Source organism: Falco cherrug, chromosome 6 (genome assembly GCF_023634085.1).
Source record: "Falco cherrug isolate bFalChe1 chromosome 6, bFalChe1.pri, whole genome shotgun sequence".
Lineage (NCBI taxonomy): Eukaryota > Metazoa > Chordata > Aves > Falconiformes > Falconidae > Falco > Falco cherrug.
Genome location: NC_073702.1, coordinates 43,674,957 through 43,683,175, shown reverse-complemented (window position 1 = coordinate 43,683,175; position 8,219 = coordinate 43,674,957). Strand labels below are relative to the sequence as shown.

The 8,219-nt window shown below is 40.8% G+C and overlaps 1 protein-coding gene across 2 annotated transcripts in view; it reads right to left on the bottom strand.

Moving 5' to 3' along the window:
• The window catches only part of GRM1 (glutamate metabotropic receptor 1), a 197,681-nt gene that overhangs the window by 21,168 nt on the left and 168,294 nt on the right, over window positions 1-8,219 (bottom strand). The window lies entirely within an intron of this gene.

Sequence of the window (8,219 nt, the reverse complement as noted above, 5' to 3'; positions counted from 1 at the left end):
AAAAAAATTCAACCCATACTAGCTAAAAAAAAATCGAAGTCAAGCAGGAAGCAAAGATGGAGATTTGGAAATTCCTCACTCTTCCCTTTATAAACTCTTAAATCATCGTAGACCAAAAAAAAAAAAAAAAAAAAAAAGAGAGAGAGAGAAGAAAGAAAGTTGCTCCAGTGCAAACATCTGTGGGACAGGCATTTAGGAAAGACTACACCCAGATTTTGGACTGAGTAGTACACGAGAAGTTAGCCCCTGCTTTGCCGCACATCGTAACCAGCACCAGTCTCTGCATCTTCTTCTGCATTCTATGAAGTAATGTGAATAATAGAAAAATTAAGATGGCATTAAATGTTGTAGGAGGTAGTACAGGTGTTTGTGAATAAATGTGTCTGAGTTTGTGGGTATTTTAAGAAAAATGGGCTTCTGCAGGTGCCTGGCTAGTGTGCTGTGTCCTGTCCCTGTAATAACTGGAACTCAGGTGCTGCTGATGGTGAGACACAAAAGGTGTGCAGGCTGTGGTCTCACAAAGGCTGCTGCAGTTGGCAGTGGCTCATGCTGTTGAGGCATATGTAAGCTGAAACTGCTTGACTTTTGTTTCCAAAGTTTAGTAGAACTCCCATTGCCAAAAGTACTCCCAGCTCTGGGAGCACAAATAGTGGTGGGGAGCTACTGAGATACTGCTGTTAAGAAATTTTTTCAGATCTTTCCTTAGGATATGAAAGAGGTGTGGAGACAATTCCCAAATTAGTGACAATGTAAGTCAGGATGGTCAGGTCTCTGTGCCTTGGTGACAGCAGGCATCACCCTGACAAATTTGTTTTGAAACACTTTACTAATCAACTGACAGAGCAACGTGCAGGCTTCTTCCCACAGCAAACAAAACTTATATGCTAGTGTCATCCACCAAGGACTTTGAAGATATTTCTCTAATGAAACACAGAGCAATACTGGACTGAGACTAACCCTGTAAAATCAAGATAAACTCCTGCTCAGACAATTTAGTTTCTAGCAGGGTGGAAAACCATACATGTCTTCAGTCCTTTAACAGAGATGGACCATCTTCTCTCTCTGGGGGTGTGATTCACCTATGAATTACAAAGCCCTTCTAAAAATCAGGTGCTCTGTCAGCATATGTTCGCAGCATCTGCAGTTTGTCTTGCAGTGTTTTGTTTTGTGGGTCACCCCTGAGCAAAAGGGAGCACTCATCACAGGCAGGAGTAAGCTCGATGAACAAGCCAGAACATGAGATGCCTTTCTGAAAGAGGTGACATCCAAGGGTGCTGTCCTCTTTTGGGCTCTCATGTGCTTGTGTGTCCCTAAGCATTAAAGAGGATTAAATAAATTAGCAGTAACTTTGCACTGAATTGCTGGGATGAATCAAGAATATTTTTCAGACTACATCTTAATTTGAGGAAAAACCCAAACCCTTATATTAACTGTATATATGTATGTATAGTGCCTGTGCTGTTTTATAGCCTTATCCTTACACAGAGAATATCACATATCCATGTGATATCTTTCAGTACCCAAATTTTTGTTCACCTGTAAATTAGCTCAAAGATGTATGAAATTACATGGTGGCTCAGAGATCCCTGCAGAATAAACACTTGCAGAATACCCTGTGTGTTTATTCTAGCAAGTATTTATACATGAATTATCATGTGTTCATGAAATGTCACAGCTCTGTTTTCTTCTGCTGAGGGGAGGCGAATAACTGAGGCACAGTGCTGAATTATCACACCTTTGAGGATAGGAAGGAGGTAAAATGCATTCTTAAAAAAATCTTAAAGTAGCCTCTAGGAGACTTGTATTGTAGTTCTTTATTCCATTGACATTTTTAAATGCTAGATTCAATAAATAAATGCTATTATGCATTTAAAAATATTTCAGACTACCCCCGCCCCACCCCCCCACCCCCCAAACAGGGCTTGGTGGTTTTTTTTTTCTAAGTATGTGCCTAAGAGAGCTGGAGCTTGAGTTCTATATGTAATATAGGAAAATATCCAGGGGTTTAAGTATTTATCTGGATGCCAACTTCAACATTTATTTATTTACCTGATACTCTTAAAAGGAGAAAACTTCTTCTCTATTTTTCTCACAGAGAGAATTCTAACCAAAACAACATAAGATTACGGTGCTAAGCAGATGAACATCACTTGCTTATACCTACATGTGAACACAATTGTTTGTATCACTCACTGTTGAGTTGGTGTATTTTTGTAGCATCCTAACTGGATTGTAATGACTACATTTCAGAATAAAAATGCAATAAATAATATATACAAATACAAAATTACAAGGAAATGTAATAAGTGATCCAGTCAAGCAAGAAATTAAATTACAAGTGGTGTCCTTATTCCGGTGTTTTATGCCAAGAAAGATACTAGTCTTCCCCAGGATTTCTGTAGTACTGCCTTTGCTTCCCCTCAGTCAGGAAGCAGAGATTGTGATACATAACTGTAAAGCTCCCCTCTGATGTGATTGTGTATCTATGCATCGTTTTGTTTAGGTACTGACACTCATTACACAAAGCAACCTGGTGCTACAGCAGTGCCCATAAGCAAAACAACATTTTGTGATTCAGCATCTTGAGAGCAGCAAAACAAGAGAAGGAGCTGTAAAGCAAAGTTCTCCAGGAGTCCTTTGGTAAGAACCAGGCTGCACTCAGAGACCATTCCTTGGGTTTATGTCCTGTCAAAATTCCCTGGGAGAACAGAGTTGCGAACATCCATGAAAAAGAAAGTGGCAAAACTGCCCTGGACCGGGAACTCCTGAGAGGGAGGAAATTGCATAAAACCTTACACAACAGGCCCTTTCCCCTAAAGGGACCATCCAAATAAAATGTGGCTCTGACTGGTGATGAAGAAACAGAGGTCTGGATGGGAGCCCAGGGTGCGGGTACTGTGCCCGGTAAACCCATTTGATATAGCCTGGATTTTGTCTGAGGGGGGCTTTATCTTCACTGCTTTTACTGGGAGGGTGCTGCTGAACTTCATTGCTTTTCTGATTTATTTCTCTCAAACATAGTCTTGAGCAGCCTCTGTTTGGTCACAGAAAGGAACCCAGATGGATAAGCCTAAACTGCCAGAACTCTTGGCTTGTACTTGATGACAAGTGTCCCAATCATATTGCATATGTGCCCCCACTCCTTCTCCTCAGCTTGCCTCAGGAGTGACATGTGATTGGTTATGCATGTGCTGGGACTCCCTTTAGCCGGGATAATTTGCAAGGAAAACTTGCAGTGCCTAATGCAGCCTTGCCCCTTATTTCTCATTAGAAGGAAAAAGTAAGTCCTCTGTCTCCAGACTGGTTATCTTGCACATATATACACAGATAGACAATTTGATATACACATTTGCCATGCTTGGTTTTTAAAGAAATATGATTTTTAGCATTCATTTAAACAACTAGAGAGAATGTAAGTGTGATAGTGACATCTCAGAGTTATTTATCACCTATTCTGTGCTTTTTTGTTGCACAGGACAGAACTACATCATATCTATTAAAGCAAAAGCAAATTCAAGGCTACGGGGGACAATATTAGATATAATTACATAGCTCAGATTTAATGGACAACCCTGCAGCAGGGCTAGAAGAGATTGCTATTGGATTATTAAGTTTCAGACTCCTTTATTTGGTGTTCTTTCCAATTCTTTAACATCAACTGTAAGAGTCCCTTTGGAAACGCGTAGCTGTCTTCTGAGAGTTTTAAATACTCACTTAAATCAATATACTGACAAGGACTGAACAGCTTGACTGAGTTTGATAAATTTTCTTATTTGAAATTCACATCACATACATGAGATAACTGGGTAAGAGCTGTTACCTGTCACAGTGCTGTGTCCACAAAATCGTTAATGGTTTAATCCCAGTAAATAGCCCAGCGAAGCCAGCAAACATACCAGCTGCTGAGAGAGAGATGTCTGGCATTAAAACCTTCAGCTATCCTTGTGAGCATACACAGTGCTCTCCCAAAAATGCACTGCACCCTCAGAAAAGGGCGAAGAACTACACTGCATACAGAAGCTAGGGAAACCCCAGGGAAGGATGTGATGGGGAGGCGAGTCAGGCCAGACCAGGATGCCACCAGCTTTCCCTGTGGCACCAGGGAACCATGCCAGAGATGCCACATCTTCACCCACACTGCAAAGGAAGCAGACTCCTCCATGATATGCTCTGGGTGAGGTGCAAGGTCAAACCGAGCACCCTGTGGTTGTGGAGCCCTGTGCCCTGGCAGGGAGCTGGAAGCTGCACAGCCGCAAACCAGCACTGCGCCTTGCACCCCACGGTGCCACTGCTCTACAGAGTCAGCACCAAAATCAGAGCTGGACATCCACATCTTATTGCCAGGTTAATGGAGAGATCAAATATACAACAACAAAGAAATTATTTAAATAAATAACCTAACCTCACCTGTATCATTTTCCCTATTATCTTTTGTTTTTTTTCCTGTTAATCTTTGTATTTACCAGTTCCAGGAGCTTAAAACCTTTCTGCTGTTTCAAAACTCTCTTCTGTAATATGACTTTTCCCTCTGGGGTAAGCCTCAGCAGGATGGCTGTGCAGGCCCAGCATGCTTAAAGGCCTTCTTGAAAATGCCTTGAAATTTGACATTTTCTAAGTCTGTAACTGTAAAAATAAAGGGATGCCTTATTGTGTATGCAATACTACTGCAGGACACGAGAAATTTACCCACCACATCAATTTTCTAAATTGCAAAACAAGCCAGCCTACCATTTCCTAGTAGATTCAGCAGTTGTCTATACACTGGTTTGGAAATGCTGTAAGAAGATAAAACTACGCTAGACAGTAATCGGTATAACAAGCATTTGAAGATAATTCTTACATGGTGCTGGCTAGGTGACATAATTTACAACCAAAGAAAATACTTAAATCTATTGTAGACTTCTCAGGTTGGGCTTGTGTCCTAAGTGCAGGAGTTTGACAATATATTCTCTTTTATGGGAGAAGGTACAATGGTGACCAGTTATTATTAATCCTCCTTGCACTTTCCACTAAATCTTCTTGTTTCAGATCTTTTGATGCATTTCAGCCAGACAGAGTGAAATATTCTTTGTGCAGCTGTGCCAGGTTGAGATTAGTTTTGTTCAATTTCACACACTATAGCCTGCAGAAGTCAGGACAGAAGTCACTGTTTTACTTACGTGAAAAGTGGTCTCACATCTTATGTTCACACTTCTTTCCCCTCCCCCCTTGTCTCCATAGCCTCCTACTTAAAGGTGTCATATTGATTGCAGGGAGTAGTAACGCGGCAGCAAGAAGATGGAATACTCCTGGGCATCTCTTCCTATGATGAGGCACCCAGGTTGGATCAAGTGAGCGGCTGTAAAAGATTTGCATTTGTGTGACTGCAACTGAACATGCTGAACATTTACTCCATTTCTGGAAGCTCCAACTCTTGCCATGTTGCATTGTGCATTTGCCTCCTCCCACCACCATGGAAAAACAGTGAAACAAAATGTCCTGCCTTCTGGACGTACTTGTGATGAGATTCCCCTCACTGTGTGTCTGTGGGAGGCTTTGGAAATGAAGGAGCTGAAGAGTCCAAAAGCCTTTGTGGACTGTGAGTCGCCAAGTGAAACGAGTCCCAGAAAAACAGTATGTCAGAACAGCTTGCTGAAGATGAATGGCAACTCAGCAAGTCAGCTTAAAATGAAAGAGTAACTTAAGAATACCTGGAGATAATTTTATAATTGGCAAGACAAAAAAAAGCAGATGGTTCCCTAAGCCTCGGTAAGGGAACAGACACATGTTACTAGAGGTAACTGAGAAACCTGATTCCCAGTTAAAAATCTGTATGTAGGGACCCAGCACAGAGGGAGAGAGGACAAAGAACAGGGAAGGATGAAGGAAGCAGGGAGAAGGTACTAGGAGATGTTGGGTTGCCTGACACTTTTTATTGGAATAAAAGAATTTTGAAAACTTCTTGGCTCAAATTCTAGTTGAAGTGTGTGTGTGTACTATAGGAAAGTAACAGCATAGACCTGCAGGTTGCAGGCCTGGCTTCAGCCTTCTTCGCATTGAGTAGGGTCCATTTGAAACAGTGGCTGGAGAAGGTGTTTCCTGAACCTTCCTCAAGATCAGCATCTTCAGTGTCACTGGTTATTTTTTCTGCACATAGTACACAAGGGAGCACTGCTTCCTCAGGGAAGCGATCATACATGCACTGTACAGGAGTGCTGCTCTTCAAGCTGATTGACCCTTGTAGACCAAAGTAACATTTGTGGTCAAGAACAAGGCTAATGATCATGGCAAGATCTGCATCCGAAAGATACAATCTCACAGCTAAGGGAGAAAAAATAAGATTAAAAATTTTCTCCTAAAAATGCTGCTATGTCATCATCCTGTAACAGCCAGGATCTCGTAAAGTCATAAAGCATGAAACTAACAATAAATGTCCCCACAAAGCTTCAATAAAAACAGCAGATATCACTCTCTTTCCATATCTCCTGATGGAGCTGTTCCATTTTTTATACATAGTTAAATATTCATTTGACAAGAGGGAGAGACTGGCAGCAGTTTGGTACTGAAGGGATCACAAGGGATCTCTCAGACCCAGATTCAAGCTCTCTCACAGAAGAATACAAAGTATTTCTCTAGGGTTTGCATCAGGATTTTTTTTCTCTGTTCCAGGACACATTGCTGGTCAAGAACAGAAAGAAAGGAGGAGAATTGCCGTGGGACAATGCATAGTCCAGTTATAGAGCATTCATCTGGGAAGTGACAGAGATGCTCTTAACCTAAATGAGTGCCTTAACTAATTTAAGTGAAGACAAGTGTTACTAAACAATTTATTTTCATTGAAACTCTTTTGGTGATGCAGCTGGGACAGACATTTTTCAAGAGGACTTTCTGACCTCTATATTAGCACCAGACATAGCTGAAGGTTTTGAATTGACTAATAGATCCTATGTTAATAGATTTCCCTAGTTAATTCCTTTGTTCTACTTTAGGAAGGAGAAAGGAAGAGTGGCTTGGCTTGCTCTAGTCCCCAGGTTATGCTAGTTAAACTAACAGCACAACATTGCATATGAGTGCTTTATCCAGGCTTACATAAGTTTGACTTGCCCTTGTAAATGTAAACTAGTTTCCATACTTTAACTCTGTATGTGCACACAAATTTAATTTAGATGGATGCCACTTTTCTGTTTAGGAATTGGAATTCATTGGATTAGCAGAGGAGAGGTTTGATACAGACAGAAAAAGAGATGAAAACTGAAAAGTAGAAAAAGAAAAACAATATAAAGAGAAGAGATAACAAGAAAATGGATGAAAAGTTGTAAGACAGCTGGAAAAGAAATCTTGAATGAAGCACTGCTAGCCACTTACACACAGAAAAATGTGGCCATAGGGAGGGACAATAACAGAATGAAGAAGCAGAGCAACATAATCAGGGATCTTAATTACTGAAAAAATAGCAAATAAAGCCCAGAATTTGAGGGGAAATGGAGAAAAAAAAAAAAAAAAAAAGAAGACAACAATCTGCCTGCAGGCCATTCCTGTGGGCATTAAGCACATTCAGTAGTTTCAAGTCCTGTTTCAGGCAGGACCTGACCACACACACTGGAGCTGTCTAGGAGCTTCAAAGGCTCTAGCAAATTCTGCTTTTTCCTTCTTAGTTTCCTTAGTGACACTTCTTTATTAATGTCAGCGCAATGTCCTCACAAGCCTTGCAATGGACTGTGCTTGAAGCTACAATATCCTCCAAAGCCCTGAAATTGTTTTTTGTGCTGTCGTGTGACTTTATTTCCAAAGCTGTGTGTTTGTATGCTACTCTGTTTTCAGTTCTTCATGTCCATGTACAGAGAGGAATGCTGTCCTTCTCCATCAGCAAGCCCAGCATGCCTCCACATCTGTGCTGGTTTAGGTGAAGAACTTAGCAGTTATTGCACAGAAGGTTTAGGTCAGAGGTTGGGATTTTGCTGTGTAAGAAGATCTGGAGGCTTGGCCTGAGATAAAAAAGCATATTAACTAGGTGTTGAACATTTAGCTTAGAAGAGCATCTTAAAACTCTGTAGAACTTTTTTGCTTTATACCACTCACAGAGACTCAACAGAAAGGTCAAGAAAATCTTACTAAAATGATGCAATAAACAAATTCCTAAAAAGCTCATGTAAGCCCTGTTGTTGTTTTAGGGTGACAATGCTGAGGGGGAAGCTCAGTTTTTGAACAGGATGAAATATTTTCTCACGTTATGAACTGTA